Below are 19,606 nucleotides of genomic sequence, written 5' to 3' on the forward strand. Positions count from 1 at the left end.
AGGTAGAGGCAGGGGGGTAGAGGCAGGGGGTGAGGCAGGGGGGAGAGGCAGGGGGGAGAGGCAGGGAGGTAGAGGCAGGGGGGTAGAGGCAGGGGGAGAGAGGCAGGGGGGGAGAGGCAGGGGGGGAGAGGCAGGGGGGGAGAGGCAGGGGGGGGAGAGGCGGGGGGGTAGAGGCAGGGGGGAGAGGCAGGGGGGTAGAGGCAGGAGGAGAGGCAGGGAGGAGAAGCAGGGGGAGAGGCAGGGAGGTAGAGGCAGGGGGTAGAGGCAGGGGGAGAGGCAGGGAGGTAGAGGCAGGGGGTAGAGGCAGGGGGTGAGGCAGGGGGGAGAGGCAGGGGGAGAGGCAGGGAGGTAGAGGCAGGGGGGTAGAGGCAGGGGGGTAGAGGCAGGGGGAGAGGCAGGGGGGAGAGGCAGGGGGGAGAGGCAGGGGGGAGAGGCAGGGGGGAGAGGCGGGGGGGTAGAGGCAGGGGGGAGAGGCAGGGAGGAGAGGCAGGGGGAGAGGCAGGGAGGAGAGGCAGGGGGTAGAGGCAGGGGGAGAGGCAGAGGGGTAAAGGCAGGGGGGGAGAGGCTGGGGGGTAGAGGCAGGGGGAGAGGCAGGGGGGTAGAGGCAGGGGGAGAGGCAGGGGGGAGAGGCAGGGGGGGAGAGGCAGGGGGAGAGGCAGTGAGGAGAGGCAGGGGAGGAGAGGCAGGGGGAGAGGCAGGGGGGAGAGGCAGGGCGGTAGAGGCAGGGGGAGAGGCAGGGGGGAGAGGCAGAGGGGGAGAGGCAGGGGGAGAGGCAGTGAGGAGAGACAGGGGAGGAGAGGCAGGGGGAGAGGCAGGGAGGAGAGGCAGGGGGTAGAGGCAGGGGGGAGAGGCTGGGGGGGAGAGGCTGGGGGGGAGAGGCAGGGGGGGGAAGGCGGGGGGGTAAAGGCAGGGGGAGAGGCAGGGGGAGAGGCGGGGGGAGAGGCAGGGGGGATAGAGGCGGGGGGAAGAGGCGGGGGGGAGAGGCGGGGGGGAGAGGCGGGGGGTAGAGGCAGGGGGGAGAGGCAGGGGGGAGAGGTAGGGGGTAGAGGCAGGGGGAGAGGCATGGGGGAGAGGCATGGGGGAGAGGCAGGGGGGAGAGGCGGGAGGGAGAGGCAGGGGGGGAGAGGCAGGGGGGGAGAGGCAGGGGGGAGAGGCAGGGGGGAGAGGCGGGGGGAAAGGCAGGGGGGGATAGGCGGGGGGGAGAGGCAGGGGGGAGAGGCAGGGGAGGAGAGGCAGGGGGGAGAGGCAGGGGGAGAGGCAGGGGGGGCGAGGCAGGGGGGGGAGAGGCAGGGGGGGAGAGGCAGGGGGGGGAGAGGCAGGAGGGGAGAGGCAGGGTGTAGAGGCAGGGGGGAGAGGCAGGGGGGATAGAGGCGGGGGGAGAGGCAGGGGGGATAGAGGCGGGGGGGAGAGGCGGGGGGAGGCAGGGGGGGAGAGGCAGGGGGGGAGAGGCAGGGGGGAGAGGCAGTGGGGAGCGGCGGGGGGAGAGGCAGAGGTGAGAGATAAGTCAGCTCGAACCAATGACTGTCAATTCTCCCCACCCCGTCCGCGCACTCTCCCTCTTCCCACTCCCTTCCGTCCCTCTCCACCTCCTCCCCTCACCCACCCCTCTCTCCTCTCACTGCCCCTCCTATTCCCCCTCTCTCCTCCCCCTCCTACTCTGCCTTCCCCCTCCCACTCACCCCTATCGCCTCCCTCTCCCCCTCCCCTTCCCCCTCTTTCTTCTCCCTCCCCGTCCCCCTCTCTCCTCCCCCTCCCCTTCCCCTTCCCCTTTCCACTGCTACCCTCTGTCTTCTATGGCCCAGCCAGCTCTGGATCCATCCAGCTACTTCACCCCTGACCCTGTGTGATCTAATCTTTTGCACCAGCCTGCCATGAGGGACCTCATCAAATGCTTTACTAAAGTCCATGTAGACAACATCCACAGCCCTTCCCTCGTCAATCATTTTTGTCACCTCCTCAAAAAACTCAATTAAATTAGTGAGACATGACCTCCCTCGTACAAAACCATCCTGTCTGTCGCTAATAAGACCATTCACTTCCAAATGTGCATAGATCCTATCTCTGAGAATCTTTTCCAACAATTTCACTATCACTGACGACAAGCCTATAATTACCCAGATTATCCTTGCAACCCTTCTTAAATAACAGTGCAACATTGGCTATCCTCCAATCCTCTGGGATCTCACCTATGGCCAATGGGGACACAAAGGTTTCTGTCAGAGGCCCAGCGATTTCATCTCTTGTCTCCCTCAGTAATCTGGGAGATGCCATCTGGCCCTGGGGATTTGTCTACCTTAATGCTTTTTAACACACTCCCTCCCTCGTAATAACGATCTGTTCTAAAGTGTTTACACATCCCTCTGAAACACCACCAATCAACGTGTCCCTCTCCTTTGTGAATACTGATGCAAAATACTCATAAAGGACCTCACCTACTTCCTCTGGTTCTGCACATAATATCCCTCCTTTGTCCTTGAGTGGCCCACTCTTTCTCTAGCTACCCTCTTGTTCCTATTATACGTATAAAACACCTTGGGCTTCTCCTTAATTCTGTCTGCCAAGGGCATTTTGTGACCCCTTTTTGTCCTCCTAACTCCCTGCTTGAGCTCTTTTCGACTTTCCTTGTATTCCTCAAGTGCTTCATCTGTTTTTAGTTGCCTGTACCTCACATATGCATCTTTTTTCTTTTTGACAAGAATCTCAATTTCCCTGGTTATCCATGGTTCCTGAATCCTGCCTTTCCTAGCCTTCCTTTTTACCGGCACATGCCTGTCCTGCATTCCCATCAAGTGCTCCTTAAATGACTCCCACATGCCAAATGTGGATTTACCCTCGAACAGCCTATCCCGAACAACAGCCTCCAAATCCTGCCTAATCTGGTTGTAGTTAGCCTTCCCCCAATTTAGCACCTTAACCCTCGGACAACACTTGTCCTTTTGCATAAGTATCCGAAAGCTTACAGAATTGTGGTCACTGTTCGCCACCTGTTCTCCCACTGCAACTTTGATGAACTGGCCGGACACGGTCCCTAGTACTAGGCCCAGGAGAGCTCCCTCTCTAGTCGGACTATCCACATATTGTGCCAAACACCTTCTTGGACACACTTGGGCAGCACAGTAGCATAGTGGTTAGCACAATTGCTTCACGGCTCCAGGTCCCAGGTTCGACTCCCGGCTTGGGTCACTGTCTGTGCGGAGTCCGCACCTTCTCCCTGTGTCTGCGTGGGTTTCCTCCGGGTGCTCCGGTTTCCTCCCACAGTCCAAAAATGTGCAGGTTAGGTGGATTGGCCGTGCTAAATTGCCCTTAGTGTTGGTTGAGTGGGGTTATTGGGTTATGGGGATAGGGTGGTGTGGGCTTGGGTAGGGTGCTCTTTCCAAGAGCCGGTGCAGACTCGATGGGCCGAATGGCCTCCTTCTGCACTGTAAATTCTATGGAATCTATGAAATAACACATTCCTCACCATCCAGACCCCTAGCCCGAAGGGATTTCCAGTCAATGTGAGGAAAATTAAAGTCATTTATAGTAGAAATCTAGTGCTAGGAAACATATAGTTAACAGTAACTTTTTTTTAACTTTTAAATTTAATTTACTAATTAATTGACGCAATGTCAGTTAGAGGGGTGCAGTGCTCTGACTGTGAGATGTGGCAGGTCCGCGAGGCTTCCAGCGTCCCGGATGGCTTCATCTGCACCCAACTGGAGCTCCTCACAGACCGCATGGTTTGGTTGGAGCAGCAGTTGGATGAACTGAGGAGTATGCAGGTGGCGGAAAGCGTCATAGATAGCAGTTATATAAATGTGGTCACACCCAAGGTGTAGGCAGAGAAATGGGTGACCACCAGAAAGGGCAGGCAGCCAGTGCAGGAATCCCCTGTGATTGTCCCCCTCTCGAACAGGTATACCCCTTTGGATACTGTCGGGGGGGATAGCCTATCAGGGGAAAACAGCAGCAGCCTGAGCAGTGGCACCACGGCTGGCTCTGATGTTCAGAAGGGAGGGTCAAAGCGCAGAAGACCAACAGTCATAGGGGACTCTATAGTCAGGGGCACACATAGGGGCTTCTGTGGACGTGAAAGAGACTCCAGGATGTTATGTTGCCTCCCTGGTGCCAGGGTCCAGGATGTCTCCGAACGGGTAGAGGGCATCCTGAAGGGGGAGGGCAAACAGGTAGAGGTCGTTGTACATATTGGTACTAACGACATAGGCAGGAAGGGGCATGACGTCCTGCAGTAGGAGTTCAGGGAGCGAGGTAGAAAGTTAAAAGACAGGACCACTAGGGTTGTAATCTTGGGATTACTCCCTGTGCCACGTGCCAGTGAGGCTAGAAATAGGAAGATAGAGCAGCTAAACACGTGGCTAAACAGCTGGTGTAGGAGGGAAGGTTTCCGTTATCTGGACCACTGGGAGCTCTTCCGGGGCAGGAGTGACCTATATAAGGACGGGTTGCATCTAAACTGGAGAGGCATAAATATCCTGGCCGCGAGGTTTGCTAGTGTCACACGGGAGGGTTTAAACTAGTATGGCAGGGGGCTGGGCACGGGAGCAATAGGTCAGAAGGTGAGAGCATTGAGGGAGAACTAGGGAATAGGGACAGTATGGCTCTGAGGCAGAGCAGACAGGGTGAAGTTGCTGAACACAGCGGGTCTGGTGGCCTGAAGTGCATATGTTTTAATGCAAGAAGCATTACGGGTAAGGCAGATGAACTTAGAGCTTGGATTAGTACTTGGAACTATGATGTTGTTGCCATTACAGAGACCTGGTTGAGGGAAGGGCAGGATTGGCAGCTAAACGTTCCAGGATTTAGATGTTTCAGGCGCGATAGAGGGGGATGTAAAAGGGGTGGCGGAGTTGCGCGACTGGTTAGGGAGAATATCACAGCTGTACTATGGGAGGACACCTCAGAGAGCAGCGAGGCTGTATGGGTAGAGATCAGGAATAAGAAGGGTGCAGTCACAATGTTGGGGGTTTACTACAGGCCTCCCAACAGCCAGCGGGAGATAGAGGAGCAGATAGGTAGACAGATTTTGGAACAGAGTAAAAACAACAGGGTTGTTGTGATGGGAGATTTCAACTTCCCCAATATTGACTGGGACTCACTTAGTGCCAGGGGCTTAGACGGGATAGAGTTTGTAAGGAGCATCCAAGACGGCTTTTTAAAACAATATGTAGACAGTCCAACTAGGGAAGGGGCTGTACTGGACCTGGTATTGGGGAATGAGCCCGGCCAGGTGGTAGAAGTTTCAGTAGGGGAGCATTTCGGGAACAGTGACCACAATTCACTAAGTTTTAAAGTACTGGTGGACAAGGATAAGAGTGGTCCAAGGGTGAATGTGCTAAATTGGGGGAAGGCTAATTATAACAATATTAGGTGGGAACTGAAGAACGTAGATTGGGGGCGGATGTTTGAGGGTAAATCAACATCTGACATGTGGGAGGCTTTCAAGTGTCAGTTGATAGGAATTCAGGACCGGCATGTTCCTGTGAGGAAGAAGGATAAAAACAGCAATTTTCGGGAACCTTGGATAACGAGAGATATTATAGGCCTCGTCAAAAAGAAAAATGAGGCATTTGTCAGGGCTAAAAGGCTGGGAACAGAAGAAGCCTGCGAGGGATATAAGGAAAGTAGGAAGGAACTTAAGCAAGGAGTCAGGGGGGCTAGAAGGGGTCACGAAAAGTCATTGGCAAATAGGCTTAAGGAACATCCCAAGGTTTTTTACACGTACATAAAAAGCAAGAGGGTAGTCAGGGAAAGGGTTGGCCCACTGAAGGATAGGCAAAGGAATCTATGTGTGGAGCCAGAGGAAATGGGTGAGTACTAAATGAATACTTTGCATCAGTATTTACCAAAGAGAAGGAATTGGTAGACGTTGAGTCTGGAGAAGGGTGTGTAGATAGCCTGGGTCACATTGAGATCCAAAAAGACGAGGTGTTGGGCGTCTTGAAAAATATTAAGGTAGATAAGTCCCCAGGGCTTGATGGGATCTACCCCAGAATACTGAAGGAGGCTAGAGAGGAAATTGCTGAGGCCTTGACAAAAATCTTTGGATCCTCACTGTCTTCAGCTGATGTCCCGCAGGACTGGAGAATAGCCAATGTTGTTCCTCTGTTTAAGAAGGGTAGCAAGGATAATCCAGGGAACTACAGGCTGGTGAGCCTTACGTCAGTGGTAGGGAAATTACTGGAGAGAATTTTTTGAGACAGGATCTACTCCCATTTGGAAGCAAATGGACGTATTAGTGAGAGGCAGCATGGTTTTGTGAAGGGGAGGTCGTGTCTCACTAACTTGATAAGAGTTTTTCGAGGAGGTCACTAAGATGATTGATGCAGGTAGGGAAGTAGATGTTGTCTATATGGACTTCAGTAAGGCCTTTGACAAGGTCCCTCATGGTAGACTAGTACAAAAGGTGAAGTCACACGGGATCAGGGGTGAGCTGGCAAGGTGGATACAGAACTGGCTAGGTCATGGAAGGCAGAGAGTAGCAATGGAAGGATGCTTTTCTAATTGGAGGGCTGTGACTAGTGGTGTTCCGCAGGGATCAGTGCTGGGACCTTTGCTGTTTGTAGTATATATAAATGATTTGGAGGAAAATGTAACTGGTCTGATTAGTAAGTTTTCAGACGACACAAAGGTTGGTGGAATTGCGGAGAGCAATGAGGACTGTCAGAGGATACAGCAGGATTTAGATTGTTTGGAGACTTGGGCGGAGAGATGGCAGATGGAGTTTAATCCGGACAAATGTGAGGTAATGCATTTTGGAAGGGCTAATGCAGGTAGGGAATATACAGTGAATGGTAGAACCCTCAAGAGTATTGAAAGTCAGAGAGATCTAGGTGTACAGGTCCACAGGTCACTGAAAGGGGCAACACAGGTGGAGAAGGTGGTCAAGAAGGCATATGGCATGCTTGCCTTCATTGGCCGGGGCATTGAGTATAAGAATTGGCAAGTCATGTTGCAGCTGTATAGAACCTTAGTTAGGCCACACTTGGAGTATAGTGTTGAATTCTGGTCGCCACACTGCCAGAAGGATGTGGAGGCTTTAGAGAGGGTGCAGAAGAGATTTACCAGAACGTTGCCTGGTATGGAGGGCATTAGCTATGAGGAGCGGTTGAATAAACTCGGTTTGTTCTCACTGGAACGACGGAGGTTGAGGGGCGACCTGATAGAGGTCTACAAAATTATGAGGGGCATAGACAGAGTGGATAGTCAGAGGCTTTTCCCCAGGGTAGAGGGGTCAATTACTAGGGGGCATAGGTTTAAGGTGCGAGGGGCAAGGTTTAGAGGAGATGTATGAGGCAAGTTTTTTACACAGAGTGTAGTGGGTGCCTGGAACTCGCTGCCGGAGGAGGTGGTGGAAGCAGGGACGATAGTGACATTTAAGGGGCATCTTGACAAATACATGAATAGGATGGGCATAGAGGGATACGGACCCAGGAAGTGTAGAAGATTGTAGTTTAGTCGGGCAGCATGGTTGGCACGGGCTTGGAGGGCCGAAGGGCCTGTTCCTGTGCTGCACATTTCTTTGTTCTTTGTTCTTGTTTGTCTCCCACTACAACAACCTTATAATTTTTACATCTATCCAGAATCTGCTTACTTCTTCAACTTCCCATGCGCTGTTGGGAGGGCTGTAGTACACCCCCATCATAGTGACTGCCCCCTTCCTGCCCACCATCCAGATTGCACCCAGACAGCACCCAGGGCAGCACGGTAGCATGGTGGTTAGCACAATTGCTTTACAGCTCCAGGGTCCCAGGTTCGATTCCCGACTTGGGTCACCGTCTGTGGGGAGTCTGCACGTTCTCCCCGTGTGTGCGCGGGTTTCCTCCGGGTGCTCCGGTTTCCTCCCGCAGCCCAAAGATGTGCAGGTTAGGTGGATTGGCCATGCTAAATTGCCCTTAGTGTCCAAAATTGCCCTTAGTGTTGGATGGGTTTACTGGGTTATGGGGATAAGGTGGAGGTGTGGGCTTGGGTAGGGTGCTCTTTCAAAGAGCCGGTGCAGACTCGATGGGCCGAATGGCTTCCTTCTGCCCTGTAAATTCTATCCATTCTATTTCCTGAAACAATATGTAAATAGCCCAAATCGGGAAGGGGCCATATTAGTCCTGATGCTGGGGAATGAGCCCGGACAGGTGATCGAAGTTTCAGTAGGAGATCATTTCGGGACAGTGATCACAATTCTGTAAGTTTTAAGCTGCATATACTAATAATAATATTTTATTGTCACAAGTAGGCTTACATTAACACTGCATTGAAGTTACTGTGAAAAGCCCCTAGTCGCCACATTCCAGCGCCTGTTCGGGTAATGAGCTGGTCCGGGAATTGAACCCGTGCTGCTGGCCTTGTTCTGCATTACAAACCAGCTGTCTAGCCCACTGAGCTGAACCAGATTTTGGAAAAGGACGAGTGTGGTGCTCAGGTGAAGGTGTTAGGCTGGGGGGGGGGGGTGGAGGGGGGGCGGGGAGAAGGCCGATTACAACAGCATTAGGCAGGATCTGGAGAGTGTTGACTGGGCGAGGCTGTTTGAGGGAAAATCAACATCCGGCATCTGGGAGGCTTTCAAATGTCAGTTAATTAGAATTCAGGACCGGCATGTACCTGTGAGGACGAAAGATAAGGGTGGCAAGTATCGGGAACCCTGGATAATGAGGGATATTGTGAATCTTGTCACAAAGAAAAAGGTCTAAAAGGCTTAGGACAGATGAAGCCCTTGAAAAATGTAAAGCGAGTAGGAAGGAACTTAAGGTAGGAGTTAGGAAAGCTAAAAGGGGTCATGAAATATCAAATGTTAAGTAATGGGTTAAGAAACATTGCAATTAGTTGTCTCATTCATGTTAAGTATCCATTAATTGACACTGATATGTAAAGGGGCTTCAGGTGGCCTCTGGCAGGTGATGTGTAGTTAGAGTTTTGTGCAAAGGCTGTTGGAATGAAATAAATGTGTGTTGGTGAAAAAGGAACAGAACTTTAGACTCTTCATCTCACAGCAACTAAAACGTCTAACAATTGGCAGCAGAGGATGGTTGCTGTGTAAATGTGAAGGGTTGAAAGATACAACTTACCAGATCAAACCAAGGAGTGAGTGAGAAAAGAAAAAGGGATATATGGCTGAACCCAGGATAAAGATGGCTGGATATGACTATCCTCCCTTATTTTCTGAAAGGGGATCGTACGACCAATGGAGAAGTGCAGTAGTTATGTGGACTAAGGTAACTGCTTTGGGAAAGAGAAAACAAGGTATGGCATTGGCTCTTTCTCTACCATATGGCAGTAAAATCCGAAACAAAGTGCTTTCTGAACTGGAATTGGAAGAGATAGACTCAGAAGGTCTGGAGACTTTATTACATTATATGGATAAGATTTATAAGAAAGATGACTTGTTAAGTGCGTATGAAGCATGGTCGGATTTTGGTAAGTTCTGGAAAATGGAGGATATCTCCATGGAAGACTATATAATGGAATTTGGCAGATTATATAAAAGGCTGCAGAAACACAACCTGGAATTTCCACAGTCTGTGTTGGCCTTTAAATTACTTGACTGTGCTAGAGTGAGCAACATGGATAGGCTCCTGGTTTTGACAGGAGTTCAGTTTACTGATAATGATACCTTATTCGAACAGATGACAAAAGCTTTACAAAAGTTTCTGGGGAAACATTCGATTCTGATGACCCCAAATAGGTCAGCCTGCAATAAGGCAGAATATGAAAGATACACTACTAACAGGATGGCGAAATCGTATGGCTACGAACAGGGCTCAAGACTATAGAAGGAGACCAAGACAAGGAAATTCTGAAGACAGGACCCCAGTTAGAACTTACAATAGGAAGATGAACCCCAGAAATGCACGGGGCATGATAAATCAATGTTTTCGATGTGACTCTCAATACCATTATGCTTTCAACTGTCCAACTCATTATGATAGAGTGTTTGAAGCGACACATGACACGGAAGAGTCAGAAGAGGAATTAGATAGTGACCAGAAAGAAGGCATTGTCCTATTGACAAGCAGTAATGAGGGTGTTGGTTGCAGAATCCTTCAACTGTGCTGTATTGGACATTGGCTGCACATCTACTGTGTGTGGAATTGACTGATTAAAATGTTATCTGGACTCCTTGAATGCTGAAAATCGTAACAAGGTTAAGGAATTTGAAAGTTCCACAAGTTTCAGGCTTGGGGATGATAATACTCTGAAGTCGCTGAAAAGAGTGGTGATCCCTTGCAATATTGCCGGAGTGAATCATTTCATCGGCACGGATGTTGTATCAAGTGAGATACCTTTGCTTCTGAGCAGACCGTCGATGAAGAAAGCACACATGAAACTGGATATGGAACAGGATAAGGCAACAGTTTTTGGAAAGACGGTGGATTTACAATTTACACAGTTGGGACACTATTGTATTCCATTACTGACAAATAATATTTCAAGTAGAGTGGTTAAGGATGTATTAATGGCAGTTGAAAATGGGCCTTTAGCTGATAAAAAGCTTGTGGTATTAAAACTGCATAGGCAATTTGCACATCTGTCTCCTTGGAGGCTGAAAAATGTATTAAAGGATGCAGGGGTAAGGGATGATGACTATACTAAACTGATAGAACATGTTAGTGACAGCTGTGAAGTTTGTAGGAAGTACAGAAGAACACCAGCACGACTGATAGTAGCCCTACCTTTGGCCAGGGATTTTAACAACATTGTGGTCCTGGACCTTGAGATCTGGGATAAAGCAAATAATATATTTATTTTGCATTTTGTAGATTTAGCAACCAGATTTCGTCAATCAACGATTGTACGAAGTAAAGAAAAGAGAGGAATTCTGGATCAAATCGTGGAAAAATGGATAGGGACAGGAATGGGTCCACCGGCAAAATTATTTACTGACAATGGGGGAGAATTTGCTAATGGTGAGTTTAGGGATATGTGTGAAAACATGAATATCAGAGTTATGAATACGGCTGCAGAAAGCCCATTTAGTAATGGTGTCTGTGAAAGAAATCATGCTGTCATCGATGACATGCTTCAGAAAATGTTGGCAGATCGACCAAATTGCAGGCTAAATTCAGCTTTAGCATGGGCGGTACATGCAAAGAATTCATTGCAGATGGTTGGGGGCTATAGTACTTAACAATTAGTGTTTGGTAGAAATCCTAAAATTCTGTCCATTTTGGATGACCAGCCTCCAGCTTGGGAGGGGACTACAATTAGCTCTGGTTCTCTGAACATTTAAATGCATTACATAGCAGTAGAAAAGCTTTTTTGGAAGCAGAAGTCTCTGAAAGAATTCGCAGAGCTTTAAGATTTCACGTACGGCCATCAGATGCCGTTTTTCAGCAAGGAGGCATGGTATACTATAAGAGAGACAATTCTAATGAATTGAAAGGCCCAGGGAAGATCAGAGGCATAGATGGCAAAACAATTATTTTGCAACATGGTAATTAAACTGTTAGGGTACATTCATCAAGGATAATGAAATGAAAATGAAATGAAACTCGCTTATTGTCACAAGTAGGCTTCAAGTGAAGTTACTGTGAAAAGCCCCTAGTCGCCACATTCCGGCGCCTGTTCGGGGAGGCTGGTATGGGAATTGAACCGTACTGCTGGCCTGCCTTGGTCTGCTTTCAAGGCCAGCGATTTAGCCCTGTGCTAAACAACCCCATAGGGGTACAGATTACAAATTTTCAAATTTAGACAGAGCAGACAGACATGACGAGGAACCAGTCATCTGGTATGCATGTGTTACAGAACTATGAGGACCAGTTAACTGATATAGACAGGGTTTCTGTAGAGGAACACAACACTTCTGATGAATTAGAACAGGCCATTTTTCGAAAGGGCAACTGCCAAAAGTTGGTACAAAAGTGACATACTTGCCTGAAGGGTCTAGTCAATGGAAGGATGCAATTGTTATTAGTAGAGCAGGGAAGGCCACTGGAAAGTATAAACATTGGTTGAATGGACAGCATTCAGGGGAAGGAGTCAATACAATGGATTGGGAAAACGAAGTTCAAAAATGGAGTGCACAGAAACGCAGTGCCAGTTCAGATAGTACATCGGATAGTGAACAGGTCCGCAGGAAAAGGTTGAGAACTATTGAAAGGACATCCCACAGCAGAAGGGAAAGATCAAGCAGCAGCGGTGCAGAACGAGATACCAGGCGGGAGAGGGGACGTAGTTTATCAAGATCTTGGAACATGAGTAGGACTACGAATACTAATAGGAGTAGAAGCCCACATGCACGTGAGATTTTGGTGGCTTCAAATAAATTAGATGAAAAAGTTATCAAAGATGCTAAACAGCAAGAATTGCATAGTTGGGTGAATTTGGGGTATACACGGAAGTATCGGATAGGGGACAAAGAGCTCTATCCCACAGATGGATTTGCACGGAAAAGGTTCTTCCGGATGGAACTTATAAGGCAAAGGCCAGGCTTGTGGGAAGGGGATTTGAAGAAAACTTAGAAGCTCAGGATTTAAGGGTAGATTCACCTACAGCAGGAAAGGGTATTTTAAAGATCTTCTTGGCTCTATTAGCCACAAAGGCATGGGAATGCAAATATATAGATATAAAAGCTGCCTTTTTGCAGGGGCAACAGCTTCAGAAAGATATTTTTCTCCGTCCTCCTAAAGAAGCAGCTAACACAGAAGGGGTACTCTGGAAGTTGAACAAATGTGTATATGGATTAAATGATGCATCTAGAGACTGGTATTTTTTGGTACGGTCAGTTTTGTTAAAGTTAGGCTGTTGCCAATTGAAAGCAGATCCTGCAATGTTTTACTGGCACTATAAAGGAAATCTTTCTGGCATCTTTATGATGCATGTCGATAATTTTATTGTGGGGTGGGACTAGTGATTTTGAAGCTATTGTAATCTCTGGTTTGAGGAAAGAATTCAGGGTTGGAAGTCAGGCTTCCGGTGCATTTAAATATATTGGACTGGAAATTGGACAGACTAAGTAAGGGGCAACTTTACGTCAGCAATCTTATTTGGAAAGCATCAGCCCAATAGCAATTAGTCGTGGCTGAGTTTCACAAAAAGATGCAATGGTTTCAAAGATAGAAAAAGAGCAACTGCGAAGTTTAATTGGGCAACTGAACTGGTTAGGTAGACAGACTAGACCGGACGTAAGTTTTGATGTCTTAGAGTTAAGTGCAAAAATGAATGATCCCAAAGTGGAAGATATAATAAGAGTAAATAAAGCGTTGGCCAAACTAAAAATGCAGGAGTGTGTTTTGAAGTTCCTGGTTTTAGGTGACCTTAGGCACTTGAAACTTATAGTTTATAGTGATGCGTCCTACGCAAATTTATGTGATGGGGTTTCAAGCGCAGGAGGCTTTATAATTTTCCTTTTGGAGAACAATGGTAAATGTTGCCCGCTTGAGTGGGAAACAAAGAAAATAAGGAGAGTAATAAAAAGCACTTTGGCTTCTGAGACGTTAAGCCTTGTAGAGGCGGTGGATATGGCCTTTTGTATAAGTCAGATATTGACAGAAATTTGGGGAATAGGTGATTTGGGTAATATACCTATTGACTGTCACATTGACAATAAATCCCTGTGGGAAAATGTGCACTATACAAAAAGTGTCAATGAAAAGAGGATATGGATAGACATCGCAAGTTTGAAGCAGATGTTGGACAGAGGGAAATAACAAAAAATTAAATGGGTCGACAATAGCTATCAACTGTCAGACTGTTTTACGAAAAGAGGGGCGAGTTCACAAAAACTTTTGGATATTGTTAATGAAGGGCGCTTGTTTCTGTGACTGTTTTTTTATCCTTCTCGTCCAAAACAAAACTGAAAAAAGGGGGGGAGAAATCATGTGGGTTTTTGAGTTTCTTGAAATTTTGTTTTCACCTAATTATTTTTTTCTCCAAGGAAGGAGAGACTGTTAATTAATGGGTGAAGAGACATTGCAATTAGTTGTCTCATTTATGTTAAGTATCCATTAATTGACACTGATATGTAAAGGGGCTTCAGGTGGCCTCTGTCAGGTGATGTGTAGTTAGAGTTTGGGGCAAAGTCTGTTGGAATGAAATAAATGTGTGTTTGTGAAAAAGGAACAGAACTTTAGACTCTTCATATCACAGCAACTAAAATGTCTACCAATTAGCAAACAGGATTAAGGAAAATCCTAAGGCGTTTTATACATATATAAAGAGCAAGAGGATAGCCAGAGAAAGGGTTGGTCCATTCAAGGATACTGGAGGGAATCTATGTATGCAACCAGAGGAAATGGGAGAGATACTAAATGAATACTTTGCCTCAGTGTTCACCAAAGAGAAGGACTCCGTGGATGAGGAGTATAGGGTAGAATGTGTAGATATTCTGAGTCAGGTTTATATTAATAAAGAGGAGGTGTTGGGCATCTTAAAATGCAGTAAAGTAGGTACGTCCCCAGGGCCTGATGGGATCTATACCAGAATACTGCGGGAGGCAAGGGAGCAAATTGCTGAGGCCTTGACATTAATTTTTGTATCCTCATTGACTACAGGTGAAGTTCCAGAGGACTGGAGAGTAGCCAGTGCTGTTCCATTGTTTAAGAAGGGCAGCAGGAATAATCCACGAAATTATAGGTTAGTGAGCCTTACGTCAGTGGTAGGGAAACTATTGGAAACGATTCTGAGAGATAGGATTTATTCACATTTGGAAACAAATGGACTTATTAGTGATGGACAGCATGGTTTTGTGACGGGGAGGTCGTGCCTCACTAATTTGATTGACTTTTTCGTGGAAGTGACAAAGATGAGATGAGAGAAAGGCAGTAGATGTTGTATACATGGACTTCAGTAAAGCGTTTGACAAGGTATCTCATGATAGACTGGTACAAAAGGTGAAGTCACATGGGATCAGAGGAGAGCTGGCAAGTTGATACAGAACTGGCTTGGGCACAGAAGACAGAGGATAGAAGTAGAAGAGTGCTTTTCTAATTGGAGGGCTGTGACTCGTGATGTTCCACACGGATCAGTGCTGGGACGTTTGCTGTTTGCAGTGTATATAAATGATTTGGAGAAAAATGTAGTTGGTCTGATTAGTAAGTTTGCAGACGACACAAATATTGGTGGAGTTGCGGATAGTGAAGAGGATTGTCAGAGGATACAGCAGGATATAAACTGGTTGGAGTCATGGGCGGAGAAATGGCAGATGGAGTTTAATCCGGACAAGTGGGAGGTAATGCTCTTTGGAAGGTCCAATGCATGTAGGAATTACACAATAAATGGTAGAATTCTTGCGAGTACTGACAGAGAGATCTGGGCGTGCGTGTCGAACCCTGAAAGTGGCAACGCAAGTGGATACGGTGGTCAAGAAGGCATACGGCATGCTGGCCTTCATCGGTCGGAGCGTTGAATATAAAAATTGGCAAGTCATGTTGCAGCTGTGCAGGACCTTGAGTTAGGCCTCATTTGGAATATTGTGTGCAATTCTGGTCGCCGCACTACCAGAAGATGCTTTGGAGAGGATGCTTTGGAGAGGGTACAGAACCGGTTTACTAGGATGTTGCCTGGTATGGAGGGCATTAGCTATGAGGAGAGGTTAGATAAACTCTGTCTGTTCTCACTGGAACGACGGAGGTTAAGGGGCAACCTGATAGAGGTCTACAAGTTTATGAGAGGCAAGGACAGAGTGGATAGTCAGATGCTATTTCCTAGGTCGGAGAGTCAAGTACGAGGGGACATGGGTATAAAGTGCGCGGGGAAAAGTTTAGAAGAGATGTGTGAGGCAAGTTTTTTTACAGAGGGTGGTAAATATATGGAGCACGCTTCCTGGGGAGCGGGTGGGAACAGGTACGATTGCAGCATTTAAGGGCCATCTAGTCAAACATATGAGTAGGGTGGGAGTGGAAGGATACGGACTCCGTAAGTGCAGACTGTTTTAGTTTAGGCAGGTGCCATGTTCGGCGCAGGCTTGGAGGGCCGAAGGGCCTGGTCCTGTGCTGTATTGTTCTTTGTTCTTCCCCCCTCTTCCTCCCCCTCTTCTTCCCCACCCCGCCTCTTCTTCCCCCCTTTCCCCTCCCCCTCCCCCCCACTTCTCCCACTCTCCCCTCTCTCCTTCCCCCCTCCCCCCTCTCCCTCTCCCCTCCCCCTTCCCCCTCTCCTTCCCCTCCCCCTCTCCTTCCCCCCACCCCCTCCCCTCTCCCTCCCCTCCCCCTCTCCCTCTCCCTCCCCCCTCTCCCTCCCCCCTCTCCCTCCCCCTCTCCCTCCCCCCTCTCCCTCCCCTCTACCCCCTCCCCCTCTACATCCCTCCCCCTCCCCCTCCTCTACCCCCCTCCCCTTCCTCGCCCCTCTCCCCCCTCCTCTCCCCCCTCCCCCTTTCCCCCTTCCCCCTCCCCCTTTCCCCCACCCCCTCCTCTCCCCCTCCCTCCTCTCCCCCCTCCCCTCCCCTCCCCCTCCTCTCCTCCCTCCCCTCCCCCCTCCCCCTCCCTCCTCTTCCCCTCTCCCCCCTCCTCTCTCCTCTCCCCCCTCCTCTCTCCTCTCCCCCCTCCTCTCCCCTCCCCCCTCCACTCCCCTCTCCCACCCTCCTCTCCCCCCTCCCCCTCCTCTCCTCTCCCCCTCCTCCCCCCTCTCCTCTCCCCTCCTCTCTCCCCCCTCCTCTCCCCCTCCCCCCTCCTCTCCCCCTCCCCCCTCCTCTCCCCCTCCCCCCTCCCCCTCTCTCCCCCCTCCTGTCTCCCCCCCTCCCCCCTCCTCTACCCCCTCCCCCCTCTCCCCCCCTCTCCCCCCCTCCTCTCCCCCTCTCCCCCCCTCCTCTCCCCCTCTCCCCTCTCCTCTCCCACCCTCCTCTCCCCCTCCCCCTCCTCTCCTCTCTTCCCTCCCCCTCCTCTCCTCTCCCCCTCCTCCCCCCTCTCCTCCCCCCTCCTCTCTCCCCCTCCCTCCCCCCCTCCCCTCCCCCCTCCCCTCCCCCCCTGTCTCCCCCCTCCCCCCTCCTCTCCCCCCTCCCCCTCCTCTCCCCCCTCCTCTCCCCCTCTCCCCCCTCCTCTCCCCCTCTCCCCCCCTCCTCTCCCCTCTCCCCCCCCTCCTCTCCCCCTCTCCCCCCCCTCCTCTCCCCCTCTCCCCCCTCTCCTCTCCCCCTCCCCCCCTCTCCTCTCCCCCCCCTCTCCCCCCCCTCTCCTCTCCCCCCCTCTCCTCTCCCCCCTCCCCCCTCTCCTCTCCCCCCTCCCCCCCCTCTCCTCTCCCCCCTCCCCCCCCCTCTCCTCTCCCCCCTCCCCCCCTCTCCTCTCCCCCCTCCCCCCCTCTCCTCCCCCCCTCTCCCCCTCTCCCCTCCCCCTCTCCCCCTCCTCTCCCCCTCTCCCCTCTCCTCTCCCCCTCCCCCTCTCCTCCCCCCCTCCCCCTCTCCTCCCCCCCTCCCCCTCCCTCCCCCCTCCCTCTCCCCCCCCTCTCCCCTCTCCTCTCCCCCTCCCCCTCTCCTCTCCCCCTCCCCCTCTCCTCCCCCCCTCCCCCTCCCTCCCCCTCCCTCCCCCCTCCTCTCCCCCCTCCTCTCCCCCTCCCCCTCCCTCCCCCTCCTCTCCCCCTCCCCCTCCCCCCCCATCTCTCCCCCTCCCCCCCCATCTCTCCCCCTCCCCTCCCCCTCCCCCCCATCTCTCCCCCTCCCCCCCTCCTCTCCCCCTCCCCCCCCTCCTCTCCCCCTCCCCCCCCTCCTCTCCCCCTCCCCCCCCTCCTCTCCCCCTCCCCCCCCCTCCTCTCCCCCTCCCCCCCCCTCCTCTCCCCCTCCCCCCCCCCTCCTCTCCCCCTCCCCCCCCCTCCTCTCCCCCTTCCCCCCCATCTCTCCCCCTCCCCCCCCCCTCCTCTCCCCCTCCCCCCCCCTCCTCCTCTCCCCCTCCCCCCCCCCCTCCTCTCCCCCTCCCCCCCCCTCCTCTCCCCCTCCCCCTCCCCCCCCCCCCCATCTCTCCCCCTCCCTCCCCCCTCCTCTCCCCTCTCCCCCCAGCTGAAGCCTCACCAATGGGGGTGACCTTCCCGCTCGAGTCTCCGGTTCCGCTTTTCCTCCTCCCGCGGAGCGGCCCCGAATCCCGGAAGATCCACAACCCCGCCCCCGCCCGAGAGCAGCGGACACCGCACCGCACCCAGCACCCAGCCACCCAGCACCCACCCTCACAGCACCCAGCTCCCAGCCACCCAGCACCCAGCACCCAGCCACCCAGCACCCAGCCACCCAGCACCCAGCCACCCAGCACCCAGCCAGCCAGCACCCAGCACCCAGCCAGCCAGCACCCAGCACCCAGCCAGCCAGCACCCAGCACCCACCCTCACAGCACCCAGCTCCCAGCCACCCAGCACCCAGCACCCAGCCACCCAGCACCCAGCACCCAGCCACCCAGCACCCAGCCACCCAGCACCCAGCACCCAGCCACCCAGCACCCAGCACCCAGCCAGCCAGCACCCAGCACCCAGCCAGCCAGCACCCAGCACCCAGCCAGCCAGCACCCAGCACCCAGCCAGCACCCTCACAGCACCCAGCACCCAGCACCCAGCCCCCACCCTCACAGCACCCAGCCAGCCAGCACCCAGCCAGCACCCTCACAGCACCCAGCACCCTCACAGCACCCAGCCCCCACCCAGCACCCAGCCAGCCCCAACCCAGCCAGCACCCTCACAGCCAGCACCCAGCCAGCACCCAGCAAGCCAGGACCCAGCCCCCAGCACCCACCCAGCACCCTCACAGCACCCAGCCCCCACCCAGCACCCAGCCCCCACCCTCACAGCACCCAGCCAGCACCCTCACAGCACCCAGCCAGCCAGCACCCAGCACCCAGCCAGCCAGCACCCAGCACCCAGCCAGCCAGCACCCAGCCCCCACCCTCACAGCACCCAGCCAGCCAGCACCCAGCCAGCACCCACACAGCCCCCAGCCAGCCAGCACCCAGCCAGCACCCACACAGCCCCCAGCCAGCACCCAGCACCCTCACAGCACCCAGCCCCCACCCAGCACCCAGCCAGCACCCAGCCAGCACCCACACAGCCCCCAGCCAGCCAGCACCCAGCCAGCACCCACACAGCCCCCAGCCAGCACCCAGCCCCCACCCTCACAGCACCCAGCCAGCCAGCACCCAGCCAGCACCCACACAGCCCCAGCCAGCACCCAGCACCCTCACAGCACCCAGCCCCCACCCAGCACCCAGCCAGCCAGCACCCACCCAGCACCCAGCACCCAGCCAGCACCCTCACAGCCCCCTCACAGCACCCAGCCCCCTCACCGCACCCAGCCAGCACCCACACAGCCCCCAGCCAGCACCCAGCACCCAGCCAGCACCCACACAGCCCCCAGCCAGCCAGCACCCAGTCAGCACCCACACAGCCCCCAGCCAGCACCCAGCACCCAGCCAGCACCCACACAGCCCCCAGCCAGCCAGCACCCAGCACCCAGCCAGCACCCTCACAGCACCCAGCCCCCTCACCGCACCCAGCCAGCACCCACACAGCCCCCAGCCAGCACCCAGCACCCAGCCAGCACCCACACAGCCCCCAGCCAGCCAGCACCCAGCCAGCACCCACACAGCCCCCAGCCAGCACCCAGCACCCAGCCAGCACCCACACAGCCCCCAGCCAGCCAGCACCCAGCACCCAGCCAGCACCCTCACAGCACCCAGCCAGCACCCTCACAGCACCCAGCCAGCACCCTCACAGCACC

At 52.8% G+C, this 19,606-nt stretch overlaps 1 protein-coding gene across 1 annotated transcript in view; it reads right to left on the reverse strand.

Moving 5' to 3' along the window:
- The window catches only part of LOC140409361 (uncharacterized), a 70,925-nt gene extending 52,944 nt beyond the window's left edge, over positions 1-17,981 (reverse strand). Inside the window, exon 1 of the mRNA XM_072497797.1 lies at positions 17,918-17,981. The gene's annotated coding sequence lies outside the window, so the exon portion shown is untranslated. The remainder of the gene's footprint in view (positions 1-17,917) is intronic.
- Positions 17,982-19,606: the final 1,625 nt, after the last annotated feature.

This window comes from Scyliorhinus torazame, chromosome 3 (genome assembly GCF_047496885.1).
Source record: "Scyliorhinus torazame isolate Kashiwa2021f chromosome 3, sScyTor2.1, whole genome shotgun sequence".
NCBI lineage: Eukaryota > Metazoa > Chordata > Chondrichthyes > Carcharhiniformes > Scyliorhinidae > Scyliorhinus > Scyliorhinus torazame.